Here is a 14,996-nt window from a genome sequence, read left to right as displayed (position 1 = left end):
TTCTTCTTGATTCCCCTCAGCTTCTCCCTGTTTCCCCTCAGCTTCTCCCTGAACTTCAGGTTGGTGAAAAAGTTAGAGTAAGAACAGGTAGGTGATCAATCGACATGGCAACAGTTGGGCACGAGCTACCTGTTCCACCCCAACACATGAAACTCCTCGCTCCTATGGTAATACGCATTGGTGACAAAGTTCTTAAAAGGAACAGACGCCACCTCTACCTGATACTTCTGTTCCGTCTTCATCTTCCGCATTGCCATGCTCAGAAGACGTTCCTGAAGAGCCCGAGGATGAAACTCCAATTGATATCGGAACTGAAGGCTCGAGAATTCCGTCGAGTATAAAACTCGCTCTGGCAGAAAAGTGAAGCCAATTGATGTTTAAATAAAGCGAGAAAAAGGTTCTGGGACCAGAATAAAGGCCTGGATCATTTATAACAGATACTAAATGTGGGTACGCTACCCTGATGTACCCTACCCTGATGTACCCTACCCTGATGTACCCTACCCTGATGTACCCTACCCTGATGTACTCTACCCTGATGTACCCTACCCTGATGTACCCTACCCTGATGTACCCTACCCTGATGTACCCTACCATGATGTACCCTACCCTGATGTACCCTACCCTGATGTACCCTACCCTGATGTACCCTACCCTGATGTACCCTACCCTGATGTACCCTACCCTGATGTACCCTACCCTGATGTACCCTACCCTGATGTACCCTACCCTGATGTACCCTACCATGATGTACTCTACCCTGATGTACTCTAACCTGATGTACTCTACCCTGATGTACCCTACCCTGATGTACCCTACCCTGATGTACCCTACCCTAATGTACCCTACCCTAATGTACCCTACCCTAATGTACACTACCCTAATGTACCCTACCCTAATGTACCCTACCCTAATGTACCTTACCCTAATGTACCCTACCCTGTTACACATATCATGCTATTTATCGTTTTTAGACCGATCTCTTTCTCAATGGTGAAGTTTTTTTTTTTTTTTTAAATACAAGATCGAGGCTCGTGAAAGAGCGAACATTAATCACACAAAAAGACAAACCGACACATAAAACATATAACATCGGGAGCGGTAGACAAGATGGGGAGAGTGGGGGAAGTACACAAACACAACATTTGAGAGCAGGGACCGAGAGACATGGAGACATCGAGAGATCTGTGGGACGGAGAGGGCTTTTGGGGGGGGGGGGGCATGGGAAGGGTGGGTGGGAGAGGTATAAAACATATGGGCAGGACTTCTAGGAAAGAAGTCGTATCCGGAGTCGTATCCGGATCCGGATCGAGGAAGAATACGAAGATAATTCTCGCATCCGGATCTGGATTCGAATTTTCACCAAAGTCGAATTAATTCATTATTGTCACAAACCAAACCGACACACCAAACCGACACATCAAACAGACACACCAAACCGACACACCAAACCGACAAACCAAACCGACACACCAAACCGACCCACCAAACCGACAAACCAAACCGACACACCAAACCGACACATCAAACAGACACACCAAACCGACACACCAAACCGACACACCAGACCGACACACCAAACCGACACACCAAACCGACAAACCAAACCGACATACCAAACCGACACACCAAACCGACACAACAAACCGACACACCAAACCGACACACCAAACCGACAAACCAAACCGACACACCAAACCGACAAACCAAACCGACACACCAAACCGACAAACCAAACCGACACACCAAACCGACACAACAAACCGACACACCAAACCGACACACCAAACCGACACACCAAACCGACAAACCAAACCGACACACCAAACCGACAAACCAAACCGACACACCAAACCGACAAACCAAACCGACACACCAAACCGACAAACCAAACCGACACACCAAACCGACAAACCAAACCGACACAACAAACCGACACACCAAACCGACACACCAAACCGACACAACAAACCGACAAACCAAACCGACACACCAAACCGACACACCAAACCGACACACCAAACCGACACACCAAACCGACACACCAAACCGACACACCAAACCGACACAACAAACCGACACACCAAACCGACAAACCAAACCGACAAACCAAACCGACACACCAAACCGACACACCAAACCGACACATCAAACCGACACACCAAAACGACACAACAAACCGACACACCAAACCGACACAACAAAAGTGGACACCAAGTTTTGTCCGAATCCGTCCACAACGTTTTCAGATATCGTGCTCACAGACGGACATACAGGGATGAAAACATAACCTTCGCTCCCTTTCGGTGTAGGAGGCAACAACAACGTCATGTGCACTACCAAGCTGTTAGGGTTAATATTAGTGGTGGAGGTCGTCCTGTGCACTACCAAGCTGTTCGGGTTAATATTAGTGGTGGAGGTCGTCCTGTGCACTACCAAGCTGTTCGGGTTAGTGATGGAGGTAGTCATGTTCACTACCAAGCTGTTCGGGTTGGTGGTGGAGGTCGTCATGTGCACTACCAAGCTGTTCGGGTTGGTGGTGGAGGTCGTCCTGTGCACTACCAAGCTGTTCGGGTTAGTGGTGGAGGTCGTCCTATTCACTACCAAGCTGTTCGGGTTGGTGATGGAGGTCGTCATGTTCACTACCAAGCTGTTCGGGTTAGTGGTGGAGGTCGTCCTATTCACTACCAAGCTGTTCGGGTTAGTGATGGAGGTCGTCCTGTGCACTACCAAGCTGTTCGGGTTAGTGGTGGAGGTCGTCCTATTCACTACCAAGCTGTTCGGGTTAGTGATGGAGGTCGTCCTGTGCACTACCAAGCTGTTCGGGTTGGTGATGGAGGTCGTCATGTGCACTACCAAGCTGTTCGGGTTAGTGGTGGAGGTCGTCCTATTCACTACCAAGCTGTTCGGGTTAGTGATGGAGGTCGTCCTGTGCACTACCAAGCTGTTCGGGTTAGTGGTGGAGGTCGTCCTATTCACTACCAAGCTGTTCGGGTTAGTGATGGAGGTCGTCCTGTGCACTACCAAGCTGTTCGGGTTGGTGATGGAGGTCGTCATGTGCACTACCAAGCTGTTCGGGTTGGTGATGGAGGTCGTCCTGTGCACTACCAAGCTGTTCGGGTTGGTGATGGAGGTCGTCCTGTGCACTACCAAGCTGTTCGGGTTAGTGGTGGAGGTCGTCCTATTCACTACCAAGCTGTTCGGGTTAGTGATGGAGGTCGTCCTGTGCACTACCAAGCTGTTCGGGTTGGTGATGGAGGTCGTCATGTGCACTACCAAGCTGTTCGGGTTAGTGGTGGAGGTCGTCCTGTGCACTACCAAGCTGTTCGGGTTAGTGGTGGAGGTCGTCCTGTGCACTACCAAGCTGTTCGGGTTGGTGATGGAGGTCGTCATGTTCACTACCAAGCTGTCCGGGTTGGTGATGGAGGTAGTCATGTTCACTACCAAGCTGTTCGGGTTGGTGGTGGAGGTCGTCCTGTGCACTACCAAGCTGTTCGGGTTGGTGATGGAGGTCGTCCTGTGCACTCCCAAGCTGTTCGGGTTGGTGGTGGAGGTCGTCCTGTGCACTACCAAGCTGTTCGGGTTGGTGATGGAGGTCGTCATGTGCACTACCAAGCTGTTCGGGTTGGTGATGGAGGTCGTCATGTTCACTACCAAGCTGTTTCGGGTTAGTGGTGGAGGTCGTCCTGTGCACTACCAAGCTGTTCGGGTTAGTGGTGGAGGTCGTCCTGTGCACTACAAAGCTGTTCGGGGTGGTGGTGGAGGTCGTCCTGTGCACTACCAAGCTGTTCGGGTTAGTGGTGGAGGTCGTCCTGTGCACTACCAAGCTGTTCGGGTTGGTGGTGGAGGTCGTCCTGTGCACGACCAAGCTGTTCGGGTTAGTGATGGAGGTCGTCCTGTGCACTACCAAGCTGTTCGGGTTGGTGGTGGAGGTCGTCCTGTGCACTACCAAGCTGTTCGGGTTGGTGGTGGAGGTCGTCCTGTGCACTACCAAGCTGTTCGGGTTAGTGGTGGAGGTAGTCCTGTGCACTACCAAGCTGTTCGGGTTAGTGGTGGAGGTTTTCCTGTGCACTACCAAGCTGTTCGGGTTAGTGGTGGAGGTCGTCATGTGCACTACCAAGCTGTTCGGGTTAGTGGTGGAGGTTTTCCTGTGCACTACCAAGCTGTTCGGGTTAGTGGTGGAGGTTTTCCTGTGCACTACCAAGCTGTTCGGGTTAGTGGTGGAGGTTTTCCTGTGCACTACCAAGCTGTTCGGGTTAGTGGTGGAGGTAATATCATATCAGATATCTTTTTTTTGGGAGGTAGTTGCCAGGAGAGCATTTTCGTGCAGTAAACACAACTCTCCCACACCTGACTCTAAGGATTAATAAACTTAAATTTTTGCTCGTCTGGAAAAGTTGTTGGTGAGGTTTGGCAAATGGTTACCTTTTTGTCTGATACTCGGATTATTATTGAACTGTGGTTTTCACGTGGAATGAAACAAATCGCTTGAACTTTTCTGATCCTCCACCTGTTAATACCTGGGGATCAATGCCAATCAAAAGTAGGGGCCCACTGTTTGAACCTGTTGTCTGAAACATTCCATGGTTGCTCTCGCACACTTTGGTTAAAAACTTTGAGGTGTGTCTTGGCGGGATCATAAATTACCAAACACATCAATTAGGAGCTTTCACTGTAAATTTAAAACGTTCAAATCTCCTTCGTTTTTACCGTTTACCACGAAAAAGAACCGAGAGAGACAAACTTTGGCTTCGGCTTTCCAGGACCTCCTCGCTTTCCCAAGACCCAACGAATGAGTTTTGTGTGGGGAGGAAGAGTCGGACGAGGTCTGAAGAATGGTGGATTGGTGACGTCATGTGGAACAGCAAGGGCTTGTGGACAAGCAGACTGAAACACCTTCACTTCCTGCACTGAAATCTCTCTTTTCCAGATACTATGTAAAGGTACACGGACAGAGATGGTGACGCAGCGTTGGTGTTTGGTCCGTCAGAATTCCTCGTTATACAGTTTTAGCCGAATGTACTTGTTTGAGCAGGAAGCAACATGGCTGCCTTTATTTACTCAGGGAGAGGCAGCTGTCCCTCCCTCTTGACTCCTTGGAGAGTTTGCTCTGATTTTGCAGCAGGTGGTGTGGTGTGGTGTGGTGTGGTGTGGTGTGGTCCACCATTGCCTCAGGGAAACCACCCACCTCACCCGATTGAAAGCACCATCGCATCTTTCAAAAGTAGATTTGCATTTACGAAATCCGTCACAGAGTCCAAAAGATGATTAAATTATAAACTTCAGAAATAACTTCAAACAAGTAGAGATACATTCAAAGTACACTCTCAATATAATACTCTCCCTCCTCCTCCTCCTCCTCATAGCTGTGCCTCCTCCCCACTTCCTCTCCCTTCCAACTCTTACCTCCATCTCCCCCAACATTCTTCCTCGCTCTGACCCCCCTCAAACAACCCCTCACTGTGCCTCACCCAATCACCATCAAACCTTTTGTCCTCCTCATCCTTCCCTTTCTTGAAGCTCTTCTGAAATCTCTGACACACTATCAACAGATCTCTACACCTCCTCCTCCTCTTCCTTATTCTTACCCTACCCCTCCCCTATCCTGTATCCGATGCTCCCCCTTCCTCTTCCTTAACGGGATGGACCTCAAACATCCGTGGCCCTTCGCTCAAACTTGTCTGATCTCTCCTGATTGATCTCTCCATTCAGGTTGCTTCTGACAAACCAGACGTGATCTGCTTAACAGAAACTTTCCTCCTACAACACGTCTCTGATTCCTTAATATCTCTTCCTGGGAACTCCCTCCTCCGGTATGATAGAACTGAGCCTCGTCCTCGTTGTGGGGTTTCTATCTTTATCAAAAACTCTCTTCCTCACTCTCCTTGCACTGCCCTCTCTCCACCCCACCCTCAGGATTACCTCTGGCTATGGCTTCCCATTCACTCCCACCTTTGGTTCATATGTGTGTTGTACCATCCTCCAAACAGTGATGACTCCATCTACATCTCGCTGTCTGATAACATGGACCAACTTATATCCACTCATCCCAACTCTCTCTTCCTCATATGTGGTGATTTCAACTGTCATCATGCCAGTTGGCTGGGTGTGCGTACCTCTCTCACCAGCCATGGCTCCTCAGCAAAGGACTTCTGTGACTCACTGGGATTGACACAATCTGTCAATTTCCCAACCCGGATCTCATTCAACGGAGCATTTTCTCTTCTGGACTTGGTTATGACTAACTTCCCTGAAAATGTCTGCTGCTCTTCTTCTGCTCCAATCGGCTCTTCTGATCATGTGCTTGTCAAAGTGGACATCTCTCTGACAATTCTCAGGGAGCCTGCTCAGCGCGGACGAGTCTGGCATTTCACTCGGGCCGACTGGCACGGTCTTCAAGCAGCCAACAATCATCTGGACTGGTCTCCCATCTCTACCACCTCTGATGTCAACTCTTTCTGGGAATTCTTCCAAAGCAAACTGCTCTCCCTCATGCACAGATTTATCCCATCTCGTCTTCAGTTGTCTTACCCTTCCTCCCGTCCATGGTACACTGAATCTTGTGGTGAGGCAGTTGCCCTGAAACAACTTGTCTTCGCCTCCTGGAAGGCTAATCCAAAAAAAGGCAATCTCATTCCCTTTCACAAAGCCCGGAACAAGTGTGTGTCCACCCTCAGGAGAGCTAGGAAACATGATCTCTCCACTCTCAAGACTGAACTCTCAAACCTGTCTCCTTCCTCCAAATCCTGGTGGCGTCTGGTCAAATCCATTTATGGTGTTTGTTCCCCTTCCATCCCCTCCCTTACCTCAAACGGCTACACAGCTGACTCCGCACGTGAAAAAGCTGAATGCCTCAACTCTGTGTTTGCCTCAACGTCTTGTGTCCCAAACCCGTCTCTCTCTGTACCCACCTCACCCAGTCGAACCCAGCTGCTCCTGGACTCTGTGTCCTTCTCTCCTGACAAGGTGGAAAAGTTTCTGTCAAACCTCGACTCTGATTCTGCAACTGGACCTGACGACATCAGCCCATGGGTCCTAAAATCCTGCACTTCCGCACTTTCACTCCCTCTCTCTGTTCTCTTCACGCTCTCTTTTGCTCAAGGTCATCTGCCTTCAGCTTGGAAATCAGCAAACATTACCGCTTTACACAAAAAGGTGCAAAAACAGATCATTGCAACTACAGACCAATCAGCCTGCTCCCAATTATCAGCAAAGCCATGGAATCCATCATCGTTTCTGACATCAAATCCTTCCTCTTCTCCAGTGGCTTGATCTCTGATCATCAATTTGGATTCAGACCAGATCATTCTACTTTGGACATGCTGCTTTTGCTGTCCCAACAATGGATGGAGGTCCTCAATGCCAAACAGGAAATTAGAGGTGTCTCCCTTGACATGTCACGTGCCTTCGATACGGTCTGGCACCCAGCTCTGCTCACCAAACTCTCCTCCTAGGGTATCCATGGAAATCTCCATGCATAGCTTGCGGACTTCCTCTCTGGTCATATTCAACATGTGGCTTTGAATGGATTTCTCTCATCTCACCTTCCTGTTCTGGCTGGAGATCCCCAAGGTAGTGTTCTGGGCCCTGTGCTTTTTCTGGTCTTCATCAATGACCTCTCCGACTCTCTGGAAAACCTACTCTATCTCTTTGCTGATGAATCCACTCTCTGCCACTCCATACCTCATCCCTCAGATCGGCAGTCTGCAGCCTCCTCACTCTCTGCAGACCTGGAGAAAATCACAGGCTGGTCAAACATGTGGAACATGTTTTTCAATCCTGACAAATCTCACACTCTTACTATGTTTCTCCGAAAAGACCGACTGGACAACCCTCCCATCTACTTTCTCAACAATCCTTTCCAAGAAGTTCTGTCACTCAAGCTTTTGGGTCTCACTATCTGCCATGATCTTTCTTGGGAAAAAGCACATTTCCAAGCTGGCCTCGAAAGACAGTCGCCGACTGGGCATCCTCCATCGTGCGAAGTCCTTCCTTAGCACACCTGAGCTCCTCACCACATACAAGGCTTTCATCCGCAGCTCAATGGAGTACTGTTCTCCCCTCTGGGCGGTGCTCCTGTCTCACACCTAGCTCGTCTTCACGCTGTTGAAACCAAAGCATTCAGAATCATTGGAATCTCCCGCAATGAAGCTAACTCCGAGGGCCTTTCACTCACTCACCGCAGGCAGGTTGGTGGTCTTTCTGTCTTCTACCGACTCCTCTCCAGCCTAGCTCCCCCAACTCTGTCTGTGCTCAGTCCCCGAAATATTCCTACAGGTCGCACAAGATCTGCCAGCAACCCTCTTATGGTGAAACTGCCAAAATCAAGACTGTGCTCACCTTTACTCTTTCATTCCTCTTTTCCTCCGCCTCTGGAATAAACTCCCTCACTCTCTTCAATCCCACTCCTCCCTCCAGGTCTTTAAAACAGTTGTTCACCACCATCTCTTGTCTTCCCCCATCCAAAACCTTGTTCTTTTCTACCACCGTTAATTCACCCCAGATCCACATTTTTGAAATGCAAACTTCTTTCCTGGAAGTCCCAGCAGTGTCCATGTGTTTTTTGTTTTTTTTTACCTCTCCCACCCCCCCTTCCCCATGCCTCCTTTCCCCAAGCCCTTTCGCTCGTACAGATCTCCCGATGTCCCTGTTCTCTACTGTTGTGCTTGTGCGCTTCCCTCTCCTTCCCCATCTTGTCTCCTGATCTCCCTCCCTATGTTTTATGTGTCCCACTTTTTTTTTGTGATTCATGTTCGCTCTTACACGAACCTCGATCTTGTATCCAAAACAAAAGAAGTGCACCGTCCCCATGCGAAATAAAGAAATACAATAGCCTCCAGTGCGCGATTGGGAGTGAGTGGTGGGCATTAATTGATTGATTAATTAATTGCGTAATTAAAATAAGTAAATAATAATCGTAAAATAATTATTTGCTTAATCAATTGGTAAAAGCATACCTACCAGCTCCGTTTCATCCGAATCTGTAACTTTTTCAAAATTCAGTAATTATTCTGAAAAATTATATAATTGATCAATTAAGTGATTAATCAATAAATCAAAACACCCTTTATAGCCAAATCACTTGGTCATGTCGTGTCGTGTCCCAATATCAGCTTCCTAGGTCAAAAGGTGCCTGAGATAATGCCCAGATGAGAAAGAAAATAAATAAATAAGCAATAATGGCTGGAATACCACTTCACTGATGATGTCATTGTTATCACCTGATATGTATACCCCATGGGAAGTTGATGACATGTGCTAAGATTCAAAAAAAATTCATTGAGCGGTTTCTGAGATGTCCAGGTGTTTTTATGCCTCCGTTGACGAAGTCGCCAGAGGCATTATGTCTTCAGGTTGTCCGTCCGGCTGTCCGTCCGTCCATCCTACTTGGAAGGTCGCAACACCTGTACCTCCTCTCCCTCAACTTGATCTCCCTCCCACTCTTACTTCCACTTTGCTGTTGACATTTCCCCCTTCCCATTTTGTTCCCCTTAGATTCTGCTCTTGCTCTTTTATGAGCCCGAAAAGACTGTCTGGCAAACCCTCCTATCTACTTACCAATCCTCTCGAGGAAGTTCAGTCATTCACACTCCTGGGTCTCACCATCAGCCATGATCTTTCTTGGGCAAACCACATTTCAAAATTGGCCTCCAATGCCAGCCTGAGTGTCCTCCATCATACAAGGCCTTCAATCGCAGCATGATGGAGTACTGCTCTCCCCTCTGGGCTGGCTCCCCTGCCTCATCTTACTGTGCTTGACACAGTGGAAACCAAGGCCTTCACGATCATTGGAATCTCCCACGATGATTGCAGACTAATGGTCTATCACTATTGCAGAAGAGTAGTCTAATGGTCTATCACTTCGCCATTGCAGACAGGACGGTGGTCTCTGTCTTATAATGCCTCCTTTCTGGGTCTCGCACCCTCTGCTCTCTCCATGCTTTGTCCACCTTCGCCTCCCCCCACCCCCAGCAGTTTCTGCATGGGTCACACGGTCCACCATCAACCTTCTTCTGGTGAAACTACCGAAATCCAGGATCACTGCTCACCTCCACTCATTCATTCTGCTTTTAGCCCATACATGGAACCATTTTTCACATCCACTTCAATCTCATTCTTCCCTCCAGGTCTTCAAGGCAGGTGTTCACCACCATCTCAGATCATCCTAAATCCAAAACCATGAGCTTTTGTACCCTCGTTGAACCCCCTCCACCCCACTCCAAATTTCCAGTTTTCCCTCCTTGGAATTTCCTTATATATCCATCTTGTCCACCGTATCCATCTTGTCCACCCCATGCATCGTCTGTGTCCATCTTGTCCACCACATGCATGGTCTGTGTCCATATTGTCCACCCATGCAGCGTCTGCGTCCATCTTGTCCACCACATGCATGGTCTGTGTCCATATTGTCCACCCCATGCATCGTCTGTGTCCATCTTGTCCACCACATGCATGGTCTGTGTCTATATTGTCCACCCAATGCATCCTCTGTGTCCATCTTGTCCACGACATGTATGCATGTTTTTTTGTCTCGTTACATCCTGATTGGTGTAGTACACTAGCTCTTTTATGAGCCTCGACTCTGCATATCAAAAAGGTGCTCCATGGACTCTGCAGTTGTCCAATGTTCATTACTATGGTTTTTAATCTGTAGGATCTAACCGTTTATCTTTAGGTTGTGGATTGTTTCTTGTGGTGTCACATGGGAGTTTAAACATCTGACAGTTTATCCATGCAACAAGCCACGGCCTATGCTAATGTTAGGGCTAGTTTTTATGTTATAAATGTTACAATTTTAGTTATCATCTGTTATTTTAGTTATCATGTTATTTTAATGTGATGTGTTTAAATACTATCATCAATAAAGGTCACCATGGTCATGGTTTGATTATGTAGTAAATTGAGAAAAAGTAAGATCATTAGTTTGGAGGTTTATCTATCTATAATTCCAGTAATCTCTGTTTGTACGTTTGTACGTTTGTACGTTTGTTTGTCTGTGACCGCTGTTTCTCGACAACCACGGGTCCGATATACTTTTAACTTGCCAGGTATATTGCTGGGGACCCGAGGATGTGCCTTTTCAAGGTTTCATATTAATCGGACAATTACTTACCGAGCTATGTCCAAAAAACGATTCAACCAATCAGAGAGCAGCGAACTATCACGTGTGCCGAACGTGCCGAACAGACTCTGCCTCGGACGGCACATTTGAGAGCGTATTCATTTATTTCACGTTGGCAAACTATGTTGGCGTTAAACTATGTTTTAAAACTAATTAAAACGAATTTGCGATTCATTCGCTTTCCTGCGCGTTTGTGCACGCGATGGCGATTTCTTTACCAAACTCCGGAAGCCGTTCGCTTTGGACCAAACCATTTCATGTAAATAGAGGGGGGGGATATAATTTTAGATATAGATATAGTACGGGCAATGCCCTAGTCTATCTATAATTCCAGTAATCTCTGTGTGTTTGTATGTGTGTATGTGTGTATGTGTGTATGTTTGTCTGTGACCGCTGTTTCTCGACAACTACCGGTCCGATATACTTTAAACTTGCCAGGTATATTGCTGGGGACCCGAGGATGTGCCTTTTCAAGGTTTGAAATTAATCGGACAAGTACTTACCGAGCTATGGCGATTTAGCCGTTCGCCGTTCGCTTTGGCGTTGCGAATGAACCAAACCATTTCATGTAAATAGAGGGGGGGGTTCTGTGGTCGTTGCGAATGGACCAAACCATTCATGTAAATAGAGGGGGGGGGGGGGTTCTGTGGTCGTTACTGCCACGTGGTTTCAAAGTTTTTTTTTGTTGTTGTTGTTTGCACGCATGTTTTTTTGCACCCACGTACGGGCACGCCCTAGGATGTTTACACACACACACCCCTACACAAATTTTTTTTTTTTTGGCAAGGAACGGGCACCCACGTACGGGCACGCCCTAGTTGGTAATAAAGGCCACAATAACGGTCTAAATTAAAAAACAAAAACAAATAAAAGTGCTGGATAAGGGGAAGTGTGGAAGACCTCAACAACAAAATAAATGTTACAAATTACAAATGTTACAAAACGGCTCTCTGCTCACCTTCACTCCTTCATTCCTCTTTTCTCCCGCCTCTGGAACAAACTCCCTCACTCTCTTCAATCCCACTCCTCCCTCCACGTCTTTAAAACAGCTGTTCCCCACCATCTCTTATCTTCCCCCATCCAAAACCTTGATCTTTTCTACCCCCGCTAATTCACCCCAGATCCACTTTTTTTTTGAAATTCCAACTTCTTTCCTGGAAGTTCTTGCAGTGTCCAAATGTTTTATACCTCTCCCACCTCCCCCCAAGCCCTCTCCCTCCCACACATCTCCCGATGTCCCTGCTCTCAAATGTTGTTTTTCTTTTGTTTTTTTTTGTATACTGAATCGAGGCTCGTTTGTGTCCTTCCCCCTCTCTCCCCATCTTGTCTACCGCTCCCCTTATTTTGTGTTTTATGTTTCGGTTTGACTTTTTGTGTGATTAATGTTTGCTCTTTCACGAGCCTCGATCTTGTATACCAAAAAAAAAGAAAAAAAAAAAAGATAAACATTGATTCAGATTAAAGAAATAATATACATCATCAGAGGAAGGTGCTGAACATGATAATAATAAAAGGTATTATGACTAATATAAAAGGTATTGCGAGCTGAGTTGCCATTAAAAAGTTGTCCGCCATCTAATATCATCGATTTGGATGAACAACATGAATCCATTTCCTCAAACGTCATGACCAAGCAAGTTCATTTATCACTCACGTTTAGAGAAAGTGCCAGAAACTTAAAACGTCCTTTATTATCCCTCCCGATCTTTCCCAATCCCAAATTATATCCCGACACCATTACTTACTGTAGGATTTAATCCCACCAATAATAACATTTCTATTCAACAGAAAAGCATCCAGGCCAAAATACCTGCCCCAGGAGCTTATGAAACTTGTCCTTTAACAAAAACATTTTAGGCGTTGTCTGGAATGCCTCAACATAAGAAAATGACAGGTGTTTGTATTTATCGTTTGATTTTATTCATACATGTATAATATTTGATAACCACCCTTTAACTGCTGTGGTGACATACATCGGTGTTATTACCAAGCGAATGATAACAAATACCTGTCGCCTGCCATACAAAAACAATGCTTGGGCTAATTTACACCTGGATATGGTATTGTAAATTAGGTTATCCACTTGTGTGTGCTTTGCTCAATAAAATAAGAAGAAGAAGAAGAAGAAGAGGAAGAATTCTCTTGCAGGGAACTTCAATGCAGGAGAAGGCCAATAGGCCCATCAAAGCCTGTGCAATGGTTGCCAATCTGTGGTTGTTTGTTGGTGCTTTCTCCTTTTTGAATGCCGAGCATCAAGCAAGGAAGCAGCACTTGTGTTTTTTAAAGACTTATTTACCTTATTTTTAACGACTTTACTTGTTAAGCAGCACTTATTTTTTAAAGTCATTTGTATGACTTGGACAGGATTTTAACCACCAATCAAAATTTGACATTGTATGTACAGCACTCAGAGCAGATGCTCTATCGGTTCCACCACCGAGTGTGGTTCGATGGGTGCTTACCTTTAGTGCTTTAGTACGTAAATAGGTACCTTTGGTAGGCACATATACCTTGTATTAAGATAAACTGTCACATTTAAGGCTAATGTGGCATGGGACTGTTAATACCAAATCCTTGATGCTGCACAAATGTGTCTGTGGGTGGAGACAGCACATGACGTATTGTTCACTCATTGGGTGATGCATACAGCTGGTGTGTGTGTCATGTGTGTGTGTGTACGCAATATATATATACTCCCAATCGCATCCAGGTCGACTCCATATAGTGAGTGGATACCAAAGATAATGTTACCGTGTGGCAGGCGGTGCTTATCGCTCCCAGTAAGGTGCAGCAACAGCTGTATGGGACACCTTACTGGCGGTTCTCCACTGATGGTATGAAGTCGCATAATGACTGATATATATATATATATATATATATATATATATGTTTATGTACAGGTACACATATCATCATATATATATATATACAAAGCTAACCACCTCTGTCCGTCTTGGATGTATCCCCTGAAACGGTGAGTTGACACCTGGTGGTTGTAGCCGGGGTTTACCCCGGAATGCCCTTGGTGGTTTCAAAAACATTCATAACCCCGTTTGTTTTAGTTTAAATTTAGACACAAATCCGCCATGTAAATCTGTATGGTATAACGCCGCCCCTGGTGGGAGTGGGTATTACAAGCCACATTGTAATAAAATCGTTAATTCTCTGCATGAAAACTATAGACATGGAAATGATCACGATCATTCGAGATGTTTGTTTGTTTGACTTGTATCATGTACAGCAGAAGCCACTCCTGCTTAAAACCAAATGAGCTTAAAAGTCCAGCTTGTGTCAGGGGGTCCAGCAACGGTTTAGGGAGTTGAGGGAGACGGTTACATCCAAGTTATGTTTTAACATAAAAGAGTAGGAACTATTATAATACGATATATAATCATTATAATTGTATACTAGTACATTCTATTCTCTGCATGAAAGCAAAATTTGAACTTGACTCGGGGATGACGCAGACAATTTGGGGGTTTGGTGAATAGGTAAACAGAGGGGGGGGGGGGGGGGGGGGTAAATATATATATAGAGGGGTAAGTGGGTTAAGGAAAAAGTGGGTGAAAGGTGAAAAGGTATGTGGGAGCAAATGAATGAGTAAAGGTGAATGTCAGTGAAGAGATTCAATGGAGTGGGTGAAAGAGTGGAGGGAAGTGGGTGATTGGGTCGAGGGGGATGTGAGAAGGGTTGTTGAGCAAATAGATTGAAGGGAGTATGTTTGCAGAGGTCAGCTACACTGTGCTGTCTCATGTATGTATGTATGTCTGCATGCATGTATATACATACATACATACATACATATTCCCAACCCGAATAGGGTGCTACCTGCTACCAGCCCTCAGATAGATGTTAATCAGTGTATCCCATCTAC

The 14,996-nt window shown here is 46.3% G+C and overlaps 1 protein-coding gene across 1 annotated transcript in view; it reads left to right on the top strand.

Annotated features, from left to right (window-relative positions):
* The window catches only part of LOC137433773 (protein disulfide-isomerase A5), a 489,740-nt gene that overhangs the window by 188,638 nt on the left and 286,106 nt on the right, over positions 1-14,996 (top strand). The window lies entirely within an intron of this gene.

The sequence above is a fragment of the Myxine glutinosa genome, chromosome 10, assembly GCF_964187855.1.
Source record: "Myxine glutinosa chromosome 10, kmMyxGlut1.1, whole genome shotgun sequence".
Lineage (NCBI taxonomy): Eukaryota > Metazoa > Chordata > Myxini > Myxiniformes > Myxinidae > Myxine > Myxine glutinosa.
The sequence above is the reverse complement of the archived record's forward strand: the minus strand, read 5'-3'. Positions and strand labels throughout refer to the sequence as shown.